This window comes from Ostrea edulis, chromosome 1 (assembly GCF_947568905.1).
Source record: "Ostrea edulis chromosome 1, xbOstEdul1.1, whole genome shotgun sequence".
Taxonomy (NCBI): Eukaryota; Metazoa; Mollusca; class Bivalvia; order Ostreida; family Ostreidae; genus Ostrea; species Ostrea edulis.
In genome coordinates this window covers 11,472,850-11,498,769 of record NC_079164.1, presented here as the reverse complement: position 1 = coordinate 11,498,769, position 25,920 = coordinate 11,472,850, and the positions used below count along the sequence as shown (strand labels likewise).

General features: G+C 35.5%; 1 long non-coding RNA gene across 1 annotated transcript; it reads right to left on the bottom strand.

Annotated features, from left to right (window-relative positions):
- Window positions 1–1,064: 1,064 nt before the first annotated feature.
- On the bottom strand, window positions 1,065–25,441 carry LOC125664107 (uncharacterized). Its single transcript, XR_008799596.1, has 2 exons — window positions 16,403–25,441; window positions 1,065–1,640 (listed from the first exon to the last, which is right to left on the bottom strand). It is a non-coding gene; the product is annotated as an uncharacterized LOC125664107 (long non-coding RNA).
- Window positions 25,442–25,920: the final 479 nt, after the last annotated feature.

Sequence of the window (25,920 nt, the reverse complement as noted above, 5' to 3'; positions counted from 1 at the left end):
AACCTTCTTTGTCAGGACTATTTCTTTTTCCTTCATAATAATACGAAGCTATGTGTGAATATTATTGATCTGAAATTAAATTTGATTGCCTACCATTGTTGACTTGCATGTAAGAACATGAAAGACCTGTCTATGCATGGTCCCTAAATCATAATATTAAAATCTTTATTTCAACTTAAAGATGATTTTAAAATTGTCACTGAAATGTGATCGAGTGGTCACTGAAATACACAAGGTCTCGGAGACAGTCAGTCACAGCAACTGACAGAACGCTGACAGTCAGTCACAGCAACTGACAGAACGCTGACAGTCAGTCACAGCAACTGACAGAACGCTGACAGTCAGTCACAGCAACTGACAGAACGCTGACAGTCAGTCACAGCAACTGACAGAACGCTGACAGTCAGTCACAGCAACTGACAGAACGCTGAAAGCCCCCACATCTCTTTCCTGTACGGTATATTTAAATTTATGGATTGTTGCATCAGACGGAGTGCAAGGTGATATCGAGATAGGTGACGCGTTGTTGAAGGTGATACCGAGATAGGTGTCGTGTTGTTGAAGGTGACACAGAGATAGGTGACGCGTTGTTGAAGGTGATACAGAGATAGGTGCCGCGTTGTTGAAGGTGATACAGAGATAGGTGCCGCGTTGTTGAAGGTGATACAGATATAGGTGCCGCGTTGTTGAAGGTGATACCGAAATAGGTGCCGCGTTGTTGAAGGTGATACAGAGATAGGTGCCGCGTTGTTGAAGGTGATACAGAGATAGGTGCCGCGTTGTTGAAACTTTGTGCAGAAAATTGCACATCTTGTTTTTTGTTGTCGGGTTTTTTTCCAAGGAGACGTCTGTCATGATATGCTAGGAAATCCCTTTATAAAATAGTTTCTCTCAGTGTGGAATTTAAATTACAGCTACATAAATTGGTATTCCCCGTTATATTGTTAACAAACTCGCTTACATTGTACATTTTTACCGATGTATGAGCATCTTTAAAAGAAACGAAATACAAATTATCGTTTGTCAAAGTCCAGCATTCTAGGTTAAACAGTAGATGTACAGCATTGTTGTTAACAGATGCAGTATTTATTGCTTTATAAACATTCTGCTTTAATTTAAACAATAATTTGATTGTGAATACATAAAACACATCATAGGCAAAAGGCACACGAAGCTGAGGACAATGAATTTACATACGAACACCTTGCTTATGATGTGCGCTGTCGGGTCACAACACAAACACTGTTAACCTGTACCCTAGGCCCTCGTAATCAGTGTAGTCTGGTTATTGTACATTCTCACCTCATATTCAGTCACAGGATGGACTGAAAACTCGTGTGACCTACTGAGAAGCCATGTCTACTAGACCTACTATTCACCGGGTCCAGGCACTGCATGTCTACTAGACCTACTATTCACCAGGTCCAGGCACTGCATGTCTACAAGACCTACTATTCACCGGGTCCAGGCACTGCATGGTGTCAGAATATCAAGGCTAACTACACACACCATAATTTATATTAAAAAGAGAACTTTCCATGTCAACACTCTACATACGAGATAGCCGAGAAGTGGACTAAGACACCGAGCACTCTTACATCTTTTTATTTGTAGAGTTGACTATAGGGTCGGCGGTATTGCTGGAACATAAAACAGAATATAAAGATTATTTACGATGTAGACTGCTGAGCTAGCGCCGATCGCTGGCATTCCCAGGCGTCAAGAGCGTCATACTAGAGGTTCCGTGTCCCTCATTATATTTCAGAAAAGAACAATAATTCAATCTTAAACTTTGTCAATGTACTAATTATGGCAAGATACATTTCTAGGCGACAAGAGAAGTTTACAATAAATTATTCACGATATGGGCCGTTTAAAGAGTAGGCTGGCAGGTGTTGTAGCTGGAGACGTTAGGGCAGGAAACGGCGGTCTTTGTAGTCGATAAATACTACCAAGCTCAGCAACATTGCCGCAGGATCCGGAAACATGCATCAAAACATTGAGTCGACCGATGGAAAACAGCCGCAGCAACGTATCTGTGTCACGTTGAATAGTCATATGACTAGGTTGTGATACTTCTATTTGATTATTTTTGAAGAGAGTGCAATTATCATTATTATGATTTGTTTTTGTTTGATTTTTATTTGGGTTTAACTTGCTTGATTGTTTTTTGTTTTGCTTGTTCATTTTTTATTGTAATTGTTAGATAATTCAAGATATTTAAAACGGAAGTTTTAAGATTGTGAATTCACAAATGATTAACAAGATTCGGTAACATTTTAACACAAAGTCTGCATGAGATGTCTATATCATAGGAATATTTATATATATGCACACCTCCAAAGCCAAAGGTTTGTGTATGTTACCTGTATATTTCAAGAACACATAACAGAGACATCTGTTATGGTGGGTCTTACCAAAAAGAAATAGTAATGTCCGTGAGTCAGATATCATATAATTAAAAACACCAATTGTCTTACTGGGGAACAGATAAAACTGATTTTTATGATAATGATGTAGTTTAATACACATGTGAATCTCTGATATCTTAAGAAATGTCACAGTAAAATGTATTTGATGTGTGAAATATTCGTTTTCCCCTTTCAGGCTCTTGTCCCGCCCATAATAATAATGGCAACCTGAGACACGCGCTTTTATATGTAATGACCCATATTTAAGACGGTGCCTTTATTTTTCGCCTTAATCGAAGACCAACTGCTGCGAAAATGACTGTTTTAGCACTGTCTCGGCCCGGATTGGAGAGAGGCTGATGCCCATGCCACAACGCACACGGGTTTTACATTACAGTAAAAAAAGACACCCGGGTTTAAAAGTTATAACTGTCTGCTTGTCTTTGTTTTATACAGATTTTCTGCACTACAGTCCCATCAGATATATCACACAAGTTGTTTGAAAACGGAGCTTAAAGAGAGGTACAGAATTTCTTACCACTATATCTATATTACATTGCAGAACTAATGGTATGGGTCGCACTAGGTTTAACTAGGATAAGGTTCATTTAGTACGGTGTCAACCTTAATGCCCTCGCGGTGAAACTCATTGATTAATGAGCCTGTAATGACATATATGAAGTTAATATGTTTATAATATCAGTATAGTTCTCTTACATACGCTTCATAACAGTTAGATCACCCTCATTAAGGTAGGACTGTGTAGTTTATTAATGGATATAATTGAAGCCATAAAAAGAGAAACAACCTGTGTAATTAAGACAGTGTATACCACGCCTAACAAAATAGCATTTGATACAAACTCAAAGATACATACAATAATGTGAAAATAGATATTTAAAAGATCTACCGAATTTAGTGCAAAAATTGCAGGTTTACTTGAAAGACCCAGGGGAAATATTTATGCATGTTTTGAAAGGAAATAAGTCATCATGGCGGTGTTATTCATTATTAAATTTTATTTCATTTGTCTTTTTTAAAAATATGACAATATAGACATTGCAGTATGCGCTGTGTTTGTTTGAGTTTCTAAAAGAAAATTGAATGTGGGGTCCTATTTCAAAACACATCCAAGCTATCTCTAGAATTGTCGTAAGTTCAGTTTTTTTTAATGTATACAATCACCAGGTCTCGTATTATAAAAAGTATGTAGTCCGTGGAATTGTTTGAGACAGAACTTTTAAAACATCAGTTTTTAATCTGTTAGGATTTTAATCTAGTAGGTTGCAGTTTGTGTATCGTTTGCTTTAATAAATAGCTATATACATGTAACGTAAATAACATGGTATTTAACTGATGGTCTTTTACCATGCTGTCAGTTCTAAGTCCCTTTAATGGTAATGCAGAAAATTGTTCTAAATTAACTTTTCATGTAGTGAATATTAATGTGTATTCCATGGACTTTTTGGAACAGGACTTTCAATTGATTCGGTCATTCCTTGGAATTTTTGTAACAGGTCCGTCATTCCAGGAACTTTTTGAAACAGGTCTTTCAAAGGATCCCGTCCTTATTGAGTTGAACATTGAATAACTAATGCTATATAAATTAGTGAACGACGTTGACTGATGGTCTGATACCAACATCAAGCTATTGTCACGTGCACGTGGATGGATTATCTCTTCATTAATAATTTATTTCTCTTTAAACCTCACCAGAGATCACGAAGTGCAAATTGTGACAAGACCATCGAAGATTGAAAGACACACTTCACAGGTCGATTCCAAGTCAACATTTGGCGCGGATCTTCCTTTTTCCACCTCAATTATTTGATTATCACTCTTTTGCTTCCAGACATCTAGGTTCCATACCCTTGCAAATTAGTAACCACTTTTATTTTTTCAAACCCGAGTTTCTAATTTTATTAGTTTTCAAGAGACACGAGGTTTACCGAACAAGAGTTTGAGAAAATCGGTTACAAGCGAGCACGTGTTTCTAGCATTATACACATTAAGACTTTTATTTTCTTATTTATTTATTTGTTGTTTTTGTTTGTAAACTAATGTAAACTCTATTGAAATATATACATCCACATGCAATAGACACAAGCGATCTCGATGATCTGTCGTAATGAAATATACAAGGGAAAAAGTTGGAAGATTGAAAAATTAAAAACAACCAATCAGAATCGTCCCAGGTGTTTCATAAGATATTAGTAAAACCAAAATGGAACGACTGCTCCGGAGTGATGAAATAAAGTTGATAATGGGAGAAAAACCATTGTAGAAGCCTGATGGTTGTTTATAATATATGCAGTATGAAATAGAAGGTGAGTATTATCGAAGTTATAGATTATCAAGTTTTAATTTGTTAAATTTTCGTTAATCAAGTATCGTTAGAATGAAATCAATTCTATAAATGGATATTGAATATTTTATCAAAAGTTGTCAAATGTACAGCGAGTGTTAATTGTCATGTTTTGATGATCAAAGATTTTTAATCATACATATACGTCAAAAAAGCGACATTTCCGAGATGTTGCAATTTGATTTTAAGTTTCTGTGAAATTATTGTTATTTCTCTCACTGTCGATTTCAGATTCCATGCTACTAAATACTCGTGAAGTTTTACATTCTACCAAAGTCTCTCTCTCCGACCACCCTCTAAAAGTCAGTATGATATGTGTATAAGGGTATAGCCTAAATATATTCAATATGGCATAACCTTTATTTTTTTTTAACAAAGGTGCATGAAACATAAATATCATGCCTGCTTTCCTATGCAAAACAATTGGATTATGTAACAGTCGACAGTCTCAAACAGATTTGTTCAATTTTATTCAGGTGAAACATAAATCTTGAACCCCAAGACATTCATATAATAAATTACATATCAAAACCTGTCTCAATTAAAGATAAATCGCATACACTGATCCAGCAAGACCTTTCAAGTTTGGTATAATGACATACATATATATATATATATATTTATATACAAAAAGTTTACGTTTTAAATTATATTGAGTTCCGATCTAGAAAGTCTCAATGCAAATCATTCGTGAAGACTGATCATGGAGGTAACGAAATCAATGTCATAGCTTCTTGATAGATGCCATGTGTTAGAATTATGTCGTTTGTGACTCTCATCGCCAAGGTTACAACGTACAATTCCAAACCCAAAATAGTTTAATTCTGACCCCATTGATTCCTATGCCAATTTGAGGGAAATTTAAGACATTATGACTTTTTTGTGGTGATGTCATGGTTTGAGTGAAGCCCCAATGCAAATATTTTATCACGCTTTAAACTATGCATATCAGCTTATTAAGTCGCCTTTTTGAGGTCATTTATATAGTGTCACAAACACACAATCAGAACGATATACTTTTCAAATTTGATGCCTTTGAAGAAAGTTTTTTTATGACTAGAATCAAGACAGGGTGACTCGGATCTAAATTCCGGAATTTGATGTCGCGGTGCGTGCAGGATTTATATTATTTGTTTTGGTCTGGGTTATCGTATTTTAAGAAAAGAACCTTAGATTATAATGAGGCCCAGAGGTTATATCGCTCACCCGTGTCTTCTTCAAGTGAAGATAACGAATATGACCAATCTAATAAATCCTTTAAAAAAATTCAAAATTAAAAGTAAGACAGACACGGGACACACCGGAAGTGGGATGAGGCGCCTAAGAGGAGAAAGCGTCCCCTGTTAACCGAACCTATATCTTCATCAGGTAAACATAGTTATCTGTAGTCAAAATCAGTATGTAAAGAACGGCCTAACAATTGGTATGAAACACACCAGACAGTATTCGATCACATGACAAAATGTACTTGCAAATTATCTAAAAATGATCATACATAGAACAAGCTCGTGCGTATCGAATCCGTTGAGAGACAAAACACCATAAGCAGGTGATTATGTAATATTCCTACATACACGATGGAGAAGCTGAAGTCATTCCGTTTGTCATAAATTTTCATAGTTAACATCTCTTTTCCATAAAATATCCAATGAAATACTCTGTGATGTCTGTAATTTTGAGTTCACTGGAATATATTCAATCGACTTATGAATATATCTCGTAAGCTATGGGGCTTCCGAACTAAGACCCCATCCATCGACCTTATACGAACCTTACTCTTCATTTTGTTGCTTGTTAGTATTATCAATTCCACGACCAGTTTAATCATTGAAATGACAGGCCTATATCTGAGTATACAGACTATCATCTATGCAAGTTTCATAACCGAATCTCAACCCCGTGCAGAACGTCATGAAATTCTTCTTTTCACAAGCAACGAAATGAATGTACAATTAAAACTCCATACATTGTACAAAGAATTTAGTGGATACGTTTAGTCATTTCTGGCCCAGTTGTTCTTGAGAAGATTATCAAATTAAACCATCCTAATTTTATTTCTAATTATTTCCCCTTATTATCAAATTAAACCATCCTAATTCATACTGTATACATCTTTTTTGTTTATACTTTGTAATTGAATATGTATTATGCTGATGAGCCGTAAGGCTTAAAGCCAATAAACAATACAATACAAACCATCCTAATTTTATTTCTAATTATTTCCCCTTATTATCAAATTAAACCATCGTAATTTTATTTTTTTTATTTTCTAATTATTTCCCCTTGGTAGAGGGTTTGTCCCTTCATTTCAACAAACTTTGATCCTATATTCCTCAAGGATGTTTTATGACATTTTGAGCTCAAATCGTGTGAGTTACATTTTCAGGGAACCATCCTCTTGCAAGAACAAGTAACGTTGTGATGGGTTTTATCTGGATTTCATAGGAAGATTGCAATTTGGCTTTTAAAATTATACGGCAATGTTCTTTATGATACCTACACTAAATGGTATGAAAATGATATTCAATAGTTTGCATGATTTGTTTCCTTGTAGTCACGATAAGTTCTACGGGATTAACATATGTGAATCTGTCTGTTAAATAGGTTGCTTGTCAGTCGGACAGACTTCTACTAATATGACGGTACAGAGGAAATCAAACTCTGCGACATTCAGTGATAGATGGCTGAATTAAACAGACATTGAAATCTCTCTACTCGGCGCAGGACGACGCCCCAATGAAGCGCTGTAGGTTGTAATTTCGGCACGCTAATTCCTATTCACGGCTATCAGCTGTGTCGATTCCAGTGAAATTTTGATTCTATAAAATATACTATGTCCATTTTTTATGACTTATAGCGTTATCATGAATTACAAATTTTAAATTTGTTAAGCTCATTTATTTATTTCCTGGAAAATGTATTTTTTGACATTTTGAAATATTGTAATATTGGTAAATGGACATGAAAAAATACTTAATTAAGATTCTTCTTCTAATGTCATTAGAATCATATGGATTTGTACAGTTCTTTGATGTTTGACACAATATACTTTAATACTTTATGATACATCCCTGCGCAATTGTTCACCAGTGTTATAGGAACTGACCATCCATTAAACGAAGATCATCGTCAGCGTTCCCCGGAGAGTCCGGTTTTAGATCCTCCCGATATATAATAGGGAAAATTAGAGAGCATTGGTACAGACCAACTGCTGTATCGTCACGCGAGCAATGCCCACTCTCCATGACACCTTCATTTACTTTGACGAATCCCCTCTCGTGCGATGGACATAACTTGCCACATTTCCGATATTAAAACGACAGAAAAATACATAAAGTTAAACAAAATGTCCCGGAACTTGCCATATTCACTGACGCTGAAGGCTGCTTCCAGAAACCCGATTCCAAATTCATTATCTCGACAAATTACAGGAGAAAAAAATGCCCGCATATTGTATCGTTACTGTCATAAGCAGCATGTCAGGATGGAACGAGTCGAATATTAACCATGTCACGAATTGGATAATTGACCATTCCAGTTTTGGACAGTCCAGCGTCTGCAGTATAAATCTCGGACCACTACAATTTCATGAATTTACATTCCATTCCAAATTTATCTAATACGTTTGTTTGATAAATATTTTATTCGATGTAGAGAAGGATTGGACGGTGCGCTATAAGCCTATAAATGTCCGCTCCATCTAATCCAATGATCAGGTGGATTTTGATTAATTATCTTTACGTGCATTTTGATATTTCCAGTTTTAACATAAAATGTCATATCTGTCATGCGCAAGTTCATACCGAATAAATTTCTAAGCTGCGCGCTCTTTTTTAACTGTAATATTTTCTTTTGGTTTGGGGTTTAATATTTTCAATCAGAGCTTTATTGGTGGGTATTGGGCTTCTGATGTAGTATAATTTGTGATTTTGTCGTCATCAATTCCCAATTTATCTCGTTTTCTCATTTGTTCGTTGCTGTAATCCAATTTCACGTTACAACACGAGAACCGACAATTCTGTTACCAATAAACTCTAGGCATTCTTTCACCAATCTGAGCATAATTTGTTGTTAACCAGTTTTTATTCACAGCTTGCAATCGATGGAGGAATATTTAGTTTATTACTCGCACTTAATATTCCGCTCTATTACTGTCGCAGTCTTCTCCGTTCGCGGAATGATAAAAAGTAAACGAATGGATATCAATGCCTGTCTCTGGGGACGCAGCACAACAGTGTTATTGCGCCGAACTAAATATATTAGACAAACTTAATTTTCTCTTAATTAACAGGACAATATATCGAAAGTTTGGAGCTCTATTCCGAGGAGATTTTACATAAATATAAAACACAAATCTAGCAGACGTTTTACCAGATATTCTGATGATCATTACCCAAGAGTATAGGCATTAGAGTTGTCACCCTATGAAACGGAACAATGTATATATGAATAGTTAATGCATTTTCACGCATGTATACATATTTTTGCTGCTTAGGGAGATTCTTTTAAAGATTCTTTTGAAATGGAATAATCTGAATTTCATTGAGCAGCGAAGAATCTTTGGGCCATATTGTTTCTATGCTTTTAAGATAATTCGCTGAGTGAGTGCGAGACATTAACGTTAATAAAACATTATTTTGCCATTATATAAGAATTAGTATTTTGAAAGCAGTATTTTTGCTTGAAATCTACACGATATGTATATTTCAGACTGAGTTGTGAGACGCACGCAAAACCTACAGGTCTAAGAATCTTGTTAACATGATTTCTCCGTTTTCTCAGATTTACTCGTTACCCCCCCCCCTTTTTTTTCTACAAGGAAATGCAGCTTGTGTAATATTTTTGATTCATGCAAAATATAAAATTACAATTGCAATTATACCAATAAAAACTCTTCTTTATGTTTCATTTTTAGTTTGGCCAATTCAACCAGAGAGAGAAAGAGGAATTAATATAAATGCAATATAAATATATATATATATATATATATATATATATATATATATATATATATATATATATATATATAATTCTTTATCAAAGTAGATAAAGTTTACCACTAAAATATAAAATTGATCAAAATTTATACATTCGAACTATAACTTTTATAACTGCATCAAATGTATACTTTTTCCCGTTACCAAATAAACTTCTACAAAATTGAATTGTACTGTTTGTAGAAAATTAAATGCAGAAACACGTCCTCATACCAAAATACTGATTAATATCTGAAATGGAAAATATGATTGTAAGTATAATGCACTATGCACATAATACATCTATAATTATGCTTTAACACTGTTATAGATTTATAGATTTACTCTCTCTCTCTCTCTCTCTCTCTCTCTCTCTCTCTCTCTCTCTCTCTCTCTCTCTCTTCTCTCTCTCTCAAACTCTCAGTTCGTAATCTTCACTCTTGCTTGTAGTGGTCAGCTATAACGGTCTTATGACCACGAATACGACCAACATTATCAAAGGCTTCCGAAATGTGATATCTATGTGTATACAATCCTTGAATATATTGGCGTTGCAAATCAACTTCATTTAATTTGTGGTATGACACATTTGTATTTGAAAAAAGTGCAGCATCAATAAATTTTAAAATATTTTTTATTTTTTACTTATTTGTCTTTTAAAGTCGTGAAACCTTTTATAATATAGACCGCATGCTGGAAAGAATGAGAGGGTTATGTGTATTGCTGTTAATCACTCTCGGGTATGGGCTATTAAAGACTCCCACGTTAGATACATCGTACACTGTTTTTGTTTGTTTAAATTGATATTTACAGGTCTCTGTAGAACAGACTTATAGGTTAATAGATTTATGATAGACTATTTTGAAAATATCTCAAGATACGTATTATGGTGGGATTCATAATTTAACACCTTTGCAGTAACAGAAAAACTAATTTATGGAAACTATTGTTTAGCATATCCACCTTATAGTAAGAATCATTTCATTGACTGCATCTATTCAATAGTCTGTTTATGTTTGTCAAAATGTAAAACACTAAAACTAAAGATTTTAGTGAATACATTTATTTTGACGTATGAATACAGTGAGGTCTATGTTCATTTCAAAAGACTGGCAACTAATGGGAGGGAGAATGCAATAAATCAATTTTATATACGGAATTTTTACCCCCAGGAATTTAATTTTTTACAATGATATATTTTCAAGAACGCGAAATACAATATAATGGGTTTTTTCCAATTGTAATGATAGACATTTCCTCATGAAGGCGTTGCATTTGTGAACAATGCGCGCATGAATCCTAATGAAGATAATATGTTTCTTTTAATGGCTGGGAAACCTGACAGAAATGAATGTAGAATGTCAATTTAACAATTAAATTTCATTTTTGAAAATTCGTGAGGATATGAACTGCGGCCATAAAGCGCAGCGTCGTAGGCCAGGGCTCATGTCTGGATATAAACGGCGACTAACGACACGAACATTTAGATATATTTTCGGGACAACCTGTCCCTTTCTCAGGACAAACTAAAAGTTTTACATAAAAGAGCAAATATAACGAACAGTGATGAATCACGCTTATGAAGAATACATTTCAAGCAAGTAATTGGTTAACTCGCTTTAAAATAATTTGTTCAGTGCTAAATATATTTTAACTTTCGACTTATCGGATTCACGGTGGATGTGACCGGTCAACAGGGGATGCTTAGTCCACCTGAGCACCTGATCTCACCTCTGGTGTGTCCAGGGGTCCGTGTTTGTCCAGCTCTGTATTTGTATTCGTAAATATTGATAAGGAGATATTTGTATTCGTAAATATTGGTAAGGAGATATTTGTACATGTATTCGTAAATGTTGGTAAGGAGATATTTGTATTCCTAAATATTGGTAAGGAGATATTTGTATTCGTAGATATTGGTAAGGAGATATTTGTATTCGTAACTATTGGTAAGGAGCTATTTGTATTCGTAAATATTGGTAAGGAGCTTTTTGTATTCGTAAATATTGGCAAGGAGCTTTTTGTATTCGTAAATATTGGTAAGGAGCTTTTTGTATTCGTAAATATTGGTAAGAAGAAGAACAACAACAACAACAACACAAGTATTTTTTTCTTGATATGTACTATATGTTGCAGATTGCAAAAATAAGATAATACACTCGTAAACAACAGGGCAGAAATACATGTCTTATTACAAAGCGAATTTGCATAAAGCTGTTGAAAAAGGGGTTTAGTACATTTTCAAATAAACTATAGCAAGAAGCAGGCATCTATCTCTGCATTAAAATAAAATTTGTTAGCATATAGTGACCTCGAATAAGGACTTAATGTCTATACACACTGGTATATGTATGGGTACGTGCAGTGTCGTATTTGTAACACGTTCAGGTACCAGTAAACCAATGTTCAAAAAGGCAAAATCCAAAGAAGAAAAAATACTTGCACAAACTCATAACAATTTAAATTTTACCAATTAGTCACTGAAAATATCTATAAATGTAGAGATTTGCATTTATGTATATGAATAATCACGTGCATGAAATTCCAAATTCATGTTAATTACATTACAGCTGTGAATAATACGGCTATAAGGAGATTTCACTTTTCAGTTAAAAGACAAACAACGTACGTCTATAAACTTTTTTGACTTGTCCCTAGAATTCTGATGTCTTTGAAACTGGCTGAAAATTGCTTGCATCCACAACTTTATACATAACGTCTAAGAGTCATATCTTATAATAAACATATTAATTTAATTTCTGTCGGAATTCCCAGCCGTTGAATATTGACATACTATATTTATCTGTATTCATACATGTATTTTTTGTTGTTTTTTTATTTTACAAATGCAGGAAAATGACTATCATTATAATTTGTAAAGATAGATCCAAAGCAGAAACATTGGAAATGTGAATATATTGAAATATGAATATATTGAAATGGCAAGGAAAGTTAGAAACATAATGGAATGCTGAACAATTTAGTGGTAGTCTTTGATTGTTTTCTAGAACGACATCCTGTATTCAATAGTGGAACTTCTGCATTGTATTTAATCAAAATAGCATAGCCACATCATACTGCCATATTCAATTCTAAATGTTTGATAATACAGATTTGTATTCACTCTCATCCAGCAAATTCAAAACGTAAGAATAACACAGATATCTACACCTCACCTATACACGGTTGTTTCGATAGGGAAATACTCTCGCGCTGATATAAACAACAAGCAACCAATCAATTTCCATTTTCCATGAAAGAGAAAGACTTCATTGTTAGGTGTGAATCAACCCTAACAGCCACTTACCATTAATTAAGTCCCTGATTACACATCAGCGACCCTTAGCTACATCAACTGCACGCGCTTGTCAACGGAAGTCATAAAATTGGAATTTATACCGCAGAGGTGAAAAAGTATATGTAACAAACCAAATTTTTGTTTAACCAAAAATACTAAGAATATTAATATAATGGCTGATATGAATAAAATTCTAATATATCCAAGTCAAAATAATTGTGTTGATGGATATGTGCATGTTTTGTATTGTACTTTTCTTCAACTCTCCCAGTACACTGAAGGTGTCGAGCGGAGAATGCAAATCTCGCCGGAGAATGCAAATCTCGCTGGAGGTAGACATTACACTTAACCACAATTGTCAATACGATTTTAAAAGGTTTTTCGTGGTTAGTTGAATTGTAAACAGTAACGAGATGTCAAAAACTTCATAAACATCAGCTGCTTGGTTGGAATTTTATGTTTTGCACGCTAGAAACCCTGGAGAGTTAGGTTGTATTACACGTGTGCATTTTTCCGTCACTGCATGTCAAGATGTCTTCGATGTGAATTGCGTTCTTGACGCGGTCAAAAGTCACTAAACACTATGCATCGTTTTAAATTTGTAAAATCATAAATTGTCGTGGACCAGCTTTCTGAAGACAAAAAAGATAATATCCAATTCGTGGAGAAATTTGTTTACTAGTTATCAAATTAATATTAGATATAGTTTGCTGAGGTTGTTAATTAGAATATACCCATGACATGCATGGATATTAAACCAAAATTTTCAGTCATTCAAATAAACATATTAATTGCGTGGCATACCTTCGGACATTTTAATCGTTCCTATTTACCGTATATCAGCATATTCAAGTCCGCCCCTCTTTAAAACCAGTCATATATCCCCAATGTTCAGGGCAAAAGTATTTCATGTTAAATTCCACAACACTGCATCAAGAATTGCCTTTGGGTCTTCTAGAAAACTTAACAAAACATGTGGAATTTTAAAATGGAATTATGAAGAAAATCTAGAAATTTTGGGTCATGCTAAATAATAACTGTCAGTGTAATTTTCAAATACAACCAATTTTAACATGACCACGGTAAATTTTATGTATTCATAAAACACCCTGTTACGATTTGCCAGAAAGAATAACTAGATTTTACGGGGGAAACTTTAGTTGACAATAGCGCGCGACTTTCCCCCTACCGTTCCGGGATGCCATTAAACATCCTTTATGAGATATTTGAGTCAAAGTCCCTGGGTGGGCAAGCTATGATTCTATCATCAAGGATTTTGATACTATATTTTACTAACTCCGTGTTTTTCTGGGTCGTATAATTTGTACCTTTTACACGGTTTCGCATTTCGCACAATTCAAAAACCTCTTCATTTACATATGTATGTATACGTGACAATTGCAGACAGTGTCGACGAGCACTAGACTGTTTTTTCTTTCACCTCTTTTTACCGGGAGTCTGCAGAAAATGTACTGGACAATGCGTTTACTAGGAGAAACTGTATAGCGGGGTTCTTTAATGATTAAACGGCCACTTTGAAATCAGAGAGGTCACGGTTTGGTGAGATGTTTTCGAAATATTTTTGCACATGCTTGTTGGTGATTTATCATGGCGTAACACGGTAGAGCTTGTCCTCCCTCGCGAGCTTCCATTCGCTGATCTGCGCTAAAAAATGACTGATGAACTACGTCATATTTTTTCATACCTTCCGTATGATATATTTCTTTTTAAGACCCTAATCTATGAAACTTAATCCCTTGACAGGTAGATAACAACATATGTACTAATTCTTTTTTCATTACCTAATATTAACGACCACCAACGCCGAGATAATTCTAAAACCGACGTTCTGCAGTTTTGCCTGCCTTCTGTGTGCAGTACTATGTTTTGACGTTTATACGCTTTTCCGAACTCCGCGTAACAATTAAAAATTTGCATTTGCATTAGTGTGTAATAAATCGTGGATTATCACAAGTTTATTACCTGGACAGCATGTTCGTTTTCACACAAATGCAAAATATTCAGGAAAAAAGAAATCACGCATATTATGATAATTAAATTCGATAGTCTAATTTCAGAATCAAAAGAAAAAGAAAAAAAAATCTAACATACATGGCAGATGTACTTTCACACTATAATTCACAAAGACAAAGGTATTGCTTACTATATATATTGTGTAAATTACTTAACAAGTGCAAACCCTTTCTTTTCCACGCTAATATAATTTAAGCACCAATTATTGTCAAAGATGCTGGAAATTTATCAGATATTATCGCTTAAACTCTTTCAATCGATGTGTCGCGTAAATTTCATTCAAATATGTTCTCCTATTACTCAACCCCTGAAATCTTTTAGAAGTTCGGTTCAGAATGCACCGTGAACACGATAGTTGTAAAGGAACCCTGTAATTGCTTTTGACAGTCCGCCCGATATTGCTGGGTGTCCGTCTTCTTGTGTCTCCAAAGTGTGTAAATCTTGTAAAATTACTGGATGTAAAGTCGTTTGTAGAGTTTGGTTTGTTGACAGGGGGCATGATTTAGGGGAGGGCAGCTAAAAAGAGCATCGTTGAGCGTGAGATTACATACCTGTATCAAAAGAAACCGACGTCACTTCCGCCGTTTCAACCATTTTCTCTTTGCATCACGAGTTTCGTAAAATTCGGTTGAATTTGGTTTAATTTGCAAAAGGACCCGGGGGCAGAAATCTCATTCTGTCACCGACATTAAAAGATAACGTGAGCAATGAAGTCTTGGATTCATCGATGTGGAAGTGATTCGATGTTAACTAGCTACGTCTTAGGCGATCAATACTCAATTATAAAGTGAATGATTTTATATTATATAGTGTGGCAGGCTCGCCAACTTCCGAGAATGTACAACCGTTCGGCATGCATGCAACTGTCAAATCCCCGGTTATTTATAGTAACATGGTTTGGGGACTATCGTAAATAAGACGTCGAAGACACAAACTTGTTTTGTAATTGGGTCATGTACTTTATGCAAGTTTATTTTAATATAACATTTTTCATGACACTGCATGTTCACGCCAAAGGCTTGTAAATGTTCTGTCTGTCGCGTCTGATGTGCTGTCACACCCCAGTAATACATTTAAGAAGTTGGCATACTAGCATTTATGCAAACATCTTTAAAATGGTCTTCGACATATTTTAAAACAAGTTTTAAGTATTCGAACACAAGTATATGCACAATTTCAGAATAAAATGACACGGAGCTTTCAGATGTGTATTACAACTAGGCATCTAAATAAAAATGAACCATATATCAATGAACTTGCATGAATTACACCACAACATCATTATTTTATTGAGCACTCTAAAATTAATTTTATTTCCTACCCATAGTTCCGGATCCAATCCACTGCTGGAAGATTGCCAGTTTCCGAGGTCATGTTTTATTCCGAAGAAGCGGTCATTCGTCGCCCGATTTCGTCTTCGGTTGATTTTGACAAGACAACGAGGAAACTTGGAAATTGGACTGTGTGTAGTACCACAATGGCACCATTGTTGTAGGAATGAGTTCGAGGGGTCTGTTAAAGAGTCTTAGACAGGGACTCTTATAGTAGTGACCATCACTTCCCGTACTGATTCTGTGTGATGATGTCCATGATAAATTAATGTCGGCTCTACTAATAACGCCATCCCAAATCAACATGAATTCTGAACAAGAGACCCAATCAGCCTTAAAAGTGACTCAAGTATCACAAATAGAAAAAATTCCATGTATTACATGGAAAGGTGAAGATAACGAACAGCGATCAATCTCATAACTCTCACAAGGAATACAAACTTAAGTGGGTAAACACGGACTCTGGACATACATGTACCAGAAGTGGGATCAGGTGCCTAGCAGGAGTAAGCATTCCCTGTTGACCAGTCACACCTACCACGAGCCCTGTATTTTGATCAGGTAAACGGAGTAATCCGTAATCAAAATAAAAGTATAGAAGTATTACATGTAGAAGTTTTGTATATTGATGGTGTAACTTTGCAACTTCGAGATCGAAAGGGAAACTATGCTTAGACATTTGTTTTCACCTTGACCTTGGACAAATCACCTTCTTTCAGGGTTATCTGGTTACTTAAACAATAAAATGTTTTCTTTGTTGTTTCATCAGGTGATGAAGGTAGCTTGCATTGCAGAAAAAAATGCACAACCCGCGTAAGCGTAAGCGGGTTATGTAAATTCTTTCTGCAATGATTCCAACCTTCATCACCCAAAAATGAAACAACAAAGAAAGACATTATATTGCTTATATTCATATTTTTTATGCATTATTTAGAAATATGAACTAGAATTAAGATCTAAAATATCATGTGGTTGACCCATGGAACAGCCAATGCACCCTTTGACCTTGATGACACTTCATATTTGGTAATGATTTTGCAGACAGGCAGTACTAGAAAACCGGATGGAACTAATTTGCAACAAACATGTATTTACTCCATGATAAAAGCAATGTCAATTTCAAAAGAAATATAAGAGAAAAGATTCAGTGAATGTAAATATATGTATTTATAAGCAACATTTGCCCCAAGTATAAGCTTCTAATGTTTCTCACGTACTAGTATACAAAGTTGTGGTCAAAAACAAAACTGGGTGAAGCGGTCGCGGTTGGGTAAAGTTTAGTATACGCTCGCTTTGTAACCGGAAGTCCGGGGTTAGTCTCGCTTTCCCCAGACTCTCGCTCTCGAGACTTTGTACGAGCTTGTGCAAAGTCTCCAGAGCGAGAGTCTGGGGAAAGCGAGACTAGTCCTGGGTTCGATTCTCGATCCCGGCATCGCGTCCAAACTATTCCGTTTAAGCATTAGTCGTGAACGCTCCTTCGCAAAGAGACCGGTATTAGAAATGAAATAAGACGTTGGCACGATAAAGAATCCTCACTGCTACCGTCTTCAGCGTCATGCATAAGTCAGGAATGGTGGCACTTCTAATGCTGGTGACGTCACTATATAAATGAAACGTAAAACGATATATAAAGAAAGACGTAGGATGGACGTACAGAAAACAGATAGATAGACAAACAGCAATACATTGTGTTTAAGCCTTATTGACGGAGACTTATACTGCGGACAAAACTTGTTTGCTCTATGTTCAACAGCGAATAAAGAGAAGATTTTTAACATTTGTTGGGGGTTTCCCCCCTATGCAATATGTAGAACCCTAACAGGGGAATGAACTCTTCAACCAGGGACCAGGAATTTTACAAAGTTGGTTTTCTAGTTTCTCATAACCTTGAAGTCGGTATTTTTCGAGGCTTCAACATATACCCAATAGAGGCCTTCCTGGATGTCCGGCGTTCTGGACATCAGAGGAACTTAAAATTTTCACTAATGAACCATAAAGTCTCGTCCGATCATAAAATTCCCCGACCCCGAGGTCATCAAATTTACAGTTCTGGTAGATGTCTCCTTCCTTATTACTGCTAGTACGTTACTCAGTTCAATGTGCGTTTACTTTTCTGTACTATGTGGCTCTGGTTCTTTACTTTTCTGTACTATGGACAATTGGTTCGAAATCTAGAGACCTGATTGATTTACTGCAGATCAGCTACAAAGTAACAAGTATCCCTTTTTTTTAATTGTACTCTATATTTGTATTTCATGAGACAGATTTAGAACTTGATTTTGAATATGCATTTACAAGACTATTTATTCTTTAGTCTATCGGTCTCCGTTAATTTTTGCATACTGTCAGTTTAATTTTTCTCATGTCCAAAATTCAGAAAGAAGATTTTAAACAAATAATATATTTTCACTAAACGAACAGAATTCCGCCCGATAACAGAATCCCTAACCACGGGTCATGAATTTAACAATTTTGATAGAGAATGATTTCCTCATCATCACTATGTTCTATGTGTTGGTTGTTCAAGAAAAGTCAGGAAGGCGATCTTAAAAGATGTAAAGTAATTCAATGGCTATGAATTTCATAAGCATATAAGGAATCCTTACTTATATCATGACTATGTACAGATTGTCCGAAGTAAAGAAGGTTTATAATGATAATATGGCGCCTTATCTAAACAGTACTCGAAAGAGCTTTACAGTTTACTAAAATTACAAACAACAAATCCCCCAAATAATAAATACAAATAAAAATACCCGATTTCTAAAACAGCGTCACACTTAAAAGAATAAATAAAAATGAATAAAAGCTAAAAGACTACTGGCATAAATGTTCTAGAGGGGAATTAATAAATACACATAAAAACAACGTCTCGGATCACACATTAAAAGTCTGACAAAAGAGGTGGCTTTACCTTCTGTTTTATTGTAGGGGGTGAAATTTACAATTTTGTTCCCCCTCTGTAATACATAATGTAATTCTAAAGGCTTATTTTGGTTAATATTGACGCAGTAGAATTTGAAAAATTGTTATTAACGTACAACGCTCTCAGTCACGACAGACGCACATAAGAGACCTGAAACACGGGTCACCTCCGTACCCTCAATTGACCTATAACTTTACATTTAGAACAGTGTGTAAATGTGTTACAAATATCACCTACAGAATAATCTCTAAAATGCTGGGGAGATTTTGACATTACTTTCTCCTGGAATGGGGAAAGTTTGAAATGGACACCTCGGCTAGGTTTTGTATTATACATATAATTATAGGTTCTGTGTTATACATATAATTATATGTTGTACATTGGTAGGTTGATTGGAAAACAACATTTAATGTACATATGTAAATACACTCAAATATTCTATTTCTATGAAGTTAAAAATTATCTTCCTATTTTAAACAGGTTTTTTTAGATTTTGTTTTTCTTTTAATTTTCTCTCTTTTGGGTCAAGAATAAAGAAATGAATGTCTTTCAGATGGAATGGGTATGTTTCTTCCTCGACCTAAATTCAAAATATTGATAAGTAGATTTTCTTACTTTGTGATCAATCATTATATATCATTTTCAGAAACCTAGGTAGAAAAATAAATTTTATTTTTGGTCAGATGTGCAAATACTGACAGCCAATGAGCTATTTTGGTAACTTGAGTAACATTCTTTCACATCCTTAGAAAATAACCACAACAGAATAATCCTGAAAGAAATTACAATAAGCTATTGTGTTATTATTATTTTATTTTATGGTAGATTGATCGAAAAAATATAGCAAACATGATGACAAACTGTTGATGACCATTTTCTCCTTTATTTTTATCGGATAGTTGATTTCAAATTAAACGTTTCATTTTTGTACATGTGCAGCTCTTTAAAAGAATTATACATGCGCATAAAAGTAAAATCATAGGTCTTCTTGTTATCAGCGTGGCTTAGTTTGGTTTAATTTCGATTTTTTTTTTTTTTTTTTTTTTTTTTTGGCTGAAGTCATAAGACACATTCCCTTTATCACTGATTAAAGACAAAAACGAAAATAAAATGGAAATAGAATCAGCAAATTGACAGAGTCGTTTGTGTGAAGGCGGACATGATAACAGCTGTCATCTGCCTACGGCAAGGGTCAAGGTCATTCAAGCAGAATAAACCAATCAAATTGGAAAATTACAGACTGCATTGTAACCAATCACCACCCACCGTTCGACGATGTCAGAACTGATTCCTACAAAGAGTATTTATATCATTTAACACCAAATTTCGTCTAAATGGTCAAACTGAAGAGGGGTTATTAGCGTCATCCATAAAACAGACTGACAAGTATAAAAACAAGTCAGGGGAACACATGAAAAAGACGACAATTTAATACCAGCCATTTTGTACATCTGTACAAACATCTTTATCAAAGCCCGCTATTTCGAAGCTAGTAATCAATTAAACCCCATCTTCTAACACGGTTTCAAGAAGTATGGATGGCTGCTTTAGTTTCACGTGAAATTTCACAAGACATGTCCTGAAGGTAAAATTCGCACGACTCCAAAATATTTATAAGTTTTGAAGTTTTATTTCAGTTTTGTTTCTGGTTTCATCATACATTTGATTGACCTCATTAGATCCTAAATAAAGCTTAGAAAAGAATCAAGGAATGGACTCGGTCATAGCTTAGACATGCATAACATACTATACATATGTCTCTGGTCACGGAGACCTAGCGGCCATGTAATGTCTGTGTTCTTTAAATTCTGTCAAGATTTTCCGTCAAACAAGCGTGCAAGTGTCAGTCTGTCTTCTCAAGAAAATAGAATTGACCCCAGAAAATTCTTAGAACAATATCGGAAATGGGTAAAAGCAGGACAGGAAGACAACAGCGCCACACTGACACGTGCAAAAGCGCCAACATCTACGAGACAGCGCGTGTGTTATTGACAGAAGGGTAAGTGACGCTGTTAAGTAAGTGACTCGCCCGTATTCGCGCCCTGTGGGGATTGGTCTCCATTCATTTCCACCCCATGGGTTGCTATTTATCCCATAAAAGTATTTACAAGATAGCAGTATGGGTTTCCAAATCGGTTTAATTGGATTATTGTCTAAAAAGTCCGTCACACTGGTTGTGTGTGTTAGAACTGATAACATTTGATGGACCCGAGGCACGGATTGTGTTAATAGTATTTATGACTAAAGTGTGGTTCGTCAGATATCATATGAGAGGGGAAAATATTTCAAAGGCTTGCTGCATTGCAAAATAATCATCATGGACCACTAAAAAAAAATTGTTTGCTATATAATGTCAGGACGGATAAGTTTTGGTGGGGGTGTTATTTACATCGACATTTTTTTTTCCTAGAAGGTTTTTGACGACTTTTCATTAATTCGTGTGGCTCAATGACTTGTCATTGGAAAAACACGTTTTTTATCTTTTAGTCAGTAGGACAATAAAAAAGCAATAGGAGGCCAAAAAGACAATGAATTAAACGTCACCTCGCAGACAGCATCAGCAACTTTATGCAGAACGGAAGTGGAGATCGAGCCATGTAACGACGCAGTTAAACGGACGTTATTGGGCCTTTAATCCGGAGGTCCTTCGTAGGAGAATTATATTACATCGCGAACAATGCCTCGCTTTGTTTCGCGGGCCCGTTGTGCAAAGATAAGCTCGGGCCATGCGACGTTATCGGTCATTTTTGGAGATCAACGTGCATTAAGAATATGCAAATGGGGACCAGTAGAGATTGATGACTGGGGATAACGCAGGCTTGAGAAATGGCGTTTTTCTTATCTTTACTCTTCAGTTTGCTCCCAAAGAGACCCAAAATACCGAGTTTGCGTTAATAAAGCGAAAAGATTTTTCCTCCCAACTTAAGCTGTCATCTGTCAACTTCACTCCAGGATTAAAGAACCAGCTCTCCTGCTATTTTCGTTTGCTTTTCTTCAACCCTTTATTTGATTTTCTGTTTTGATATGGTACTGTAAAATTCCTTGATTGGACAATGTTTCCACAAGAAAAGACTGATAACGCGATATCGATAGATTTGCCTAAATCTAATGCTAGACTAGCTTTAAGATCTACAATGACGTCACAATAAGCTTTTGTTTTATTGTTTACTTTCCAGTTCATTTTGTGACAATTCGGTATGTATATATTTGGTCCAGTACTGCGCACTTTTGAATTAATATATTGTTATGATTGAAACGAATTAATGTCATGTAAGAATCCGTGGTATTCCAAGAATATGTAATTCATTCGAACGCTAATTTAGCACATCAATTAGATTTAATTAGAGTAATTCATTGCGTGCAAAAGTTTATAGATTCATAATGAATTGTTCAAGTGCATAAACATTCAGGTTAATGCCATTTTTGTACTTTGCGCTTGAAATTTGGGTGTTTATTATTTTTTATTATTCGCAATCAATCGTATTTTATCGTATCAAAGATCCTTTAGCATAAGATGCCATGAAAGATCTTGCAAGGACTTTTAATATGTAAAAATTAATGTTGAAAAATTAAGATGTATGAAATTGTGTTCTCCTTATAATAAACAATTTACAGCTATCGGTATGACTATCGTAAACATACAGAATAGTCAGTCCACACGAATATCAACAAACTCACAAAATGTTGTTTACCCTGAATAAAAGATTTCGGTCCCATCAAGTGTCTCAACACCAACCCTGGGGGAGGGGGGGGGGTCGATTAAAATTAAAACCTCAGTCTATAGATACACTTTGTTTTGTAATATGACTATAGGCCTATATACTTGTCCATTAGAATATACAAATATGTAAATCGAATTGCGAACTGGGCGAATTTACTTCTTCAAGAGTTAATTTTTGATGTCGCCAAAACTAAGCACGTTTACGTAATTCTTGATATGAATTACTGCTGGTAATCAAATGAATATACAACTTACAAGTCATTTCTGCTCTAGTGGCATTTACACGAGTCCATTCATATTTTCCAAATTGACAATTATCGCCTTCTAGGAGAGGGTGTGAGTCTTCATTATTTCCTTACAACTAATTGTGGGTATATACTTGTACATATATATTACCCTGCACATGCGCGCAAGTGGCGTCTGGAACACGACAGGATATTCCTCGTAAGGATCATCACTTTAATAAAATGCTGTCTCAACATTGCTGCAAGTAGCATCGTCACTAATCAGGATTGACGATCCACTCCCCTATTCATCATTGCCCAATGCAAACGAAAAGGAGCGGATCGCCGCCCGTGACTCACAGAGGTGCAGGTGAAGAGAATAGGCTTCCAGAGGAGGATATGTTTGACCTCTGACCTCTAGGGGGGGGGGGGTCATAAGCCAGTTTTAGCATAACGGTCTATACCTCCCATGCAAATGTAGCTCTAATCCCATCAGACAAACTCGTCTTTATAAATGAGATGCCATTATAAGACTCCACAGTAAGTTGTACAGATCCCCAGCGCACGTGATAGCAGTGCCTTTACATGTACAGGGCCACAAATTCAATATGTACATATATACATCATCTGTAATGATCAGAACAGCTTCCTATTGAAGTGCGCCTACACTCCCAAATCTTTCAAATTGTGTGAATGAAAAGTTGTAACAAATTGAAAATACTCAAGTAAATTTCATTTTAGAAAATACGTACACGAGGGTACGAACTGTGACGCTTCACGCCGGCTGGGCATACTTCATGACGTGTGTTGGCTTCAAAAAGGGTAGGCTGCCGTGAAGCGTGCGGTCCATACCCTCGTGCATTTTCAAAAATGCAATTTACTTTATTATAAATCTACACTCTACAGAACTTTCAATTCTGTGGAAATCCCCAGCCGTTAGAACAGACGTAATATGTCTACCAAGATTCACACGCACAGGTTCACGACTACAGTGCATTCATAAAGAAACGGCTACATGTATCAATACAATATAAAGAGATATCAAAGACAAAAAGATTGGAAATGTAACTATTATATTATATGTCAGTTCCCAATGTCGAATTCCTTATAAGTCAACGACAATCGCTATTCAATACGCCGACTTATCTTCCACAACAGTGTTACATGCAAACTATTTTCTTAATGAGTATGATCAATTTTTAAATCGAAGCAGCCTACTGGCAAATAAGTTGATGATAGAGGGGTTTCAACTGCCTCGTTTAAAATTAGCATTTCGCAAATTCTATGGTCGTGATAATAATCTTAGATATGCAAATACAGCCTGTCGTTAGGCCGAATGCCGTCTGATGTTTCAATTGTTAAGCCGTTCTTTACATACTGATTTTCACTACGGATTTCTCCGTTTACCTGACCAAGATACATGAAAAAGGCTCATGATGGGTGTGACTGGTCGACAGGGGATGCTTACTCCTCTTAGGCACCTGACTACACCTCTAGTATGTCTAGAGGTCCGTGTCAGCCCAACTCTTAATTTGGGACTTATGAAATTGATCACTGTTCGTTATCTTCACATTTTCATCTTTCGCTTCCATTGCTTTAATTAAGGGGGAAAACGCCCAACTTTCGATCTGCATTTTCAAACTTAATAGCCAGGAAATCTAAATAATACTGTACATTAATTTCAAACTATCAATGAAATGCTCTTATATTTGACCATGTTGTACTTAAAGATCAATTTTAGTTCAATAAATTAAAAAATACTATTTTTATTACAGGTGTATCTACTGACTCACAGCCCGTGTACAATAATAACTGAAGTTCGTTCCACTAAACTCAAACATTTCAGATTCTGTAATATGTACAGCTGCCGCACAAACACACAATCAAAGAGCGATAACTCAAGCGGCGACACTACATCTCAAAATTCGATGACATTTCCTACCCTGAAAGTTATTTTTAATTACAATTTTTGTTTGGCGATCTTGTTGATATCATGGAGCAATTAAGGTACACGTATTTCCATTAATCTACAAATTATTTGCGATCATTTTTAATTTACATAATTCAGACCAAACGTATTTCATCAATAGTATTAAGTGGAATTGGAGGAGAATGTAGATGAAATCCGCTTCTGTCACATTGCCCCCCCCCCCCCCCCCCCCCCTCTCGTCAAATTTAGGATCTTGTTTTCACTCCCTTTCTACGACAAGTTACAAAATATTCGTATACACCTTATAGTTAACTGCGGTATAAATATATAGTGTTTGTTTAACGTGACGGAGGTCCAATGGTCCCCAGAGGGTTTGCACATTATTCGATCGTAAAAATCATCATTTAATGTAATAAGAATTAACATCATTGTAAAGAATAATGTAATAAAAAATAACCCTTCAACATGCCAGTTTTCTATTTTTTAAAACCCACTTATCTTCAATTGTTTCCACACGAACACATGCCCTCCATTAAAAATGCAAATATAAGAAATAATTTTCAGTTTTTGAAAGTATGAGATGGTACACCTCGAGCCTATCTACATGGTATACTAGTATATTTCATAACGCACTAACACGTTCCATTCATTATGTACATGTAAATCGTGCGCTTTTCGAGCGAGTTTCGCACTTTTCAAGCCCGTCT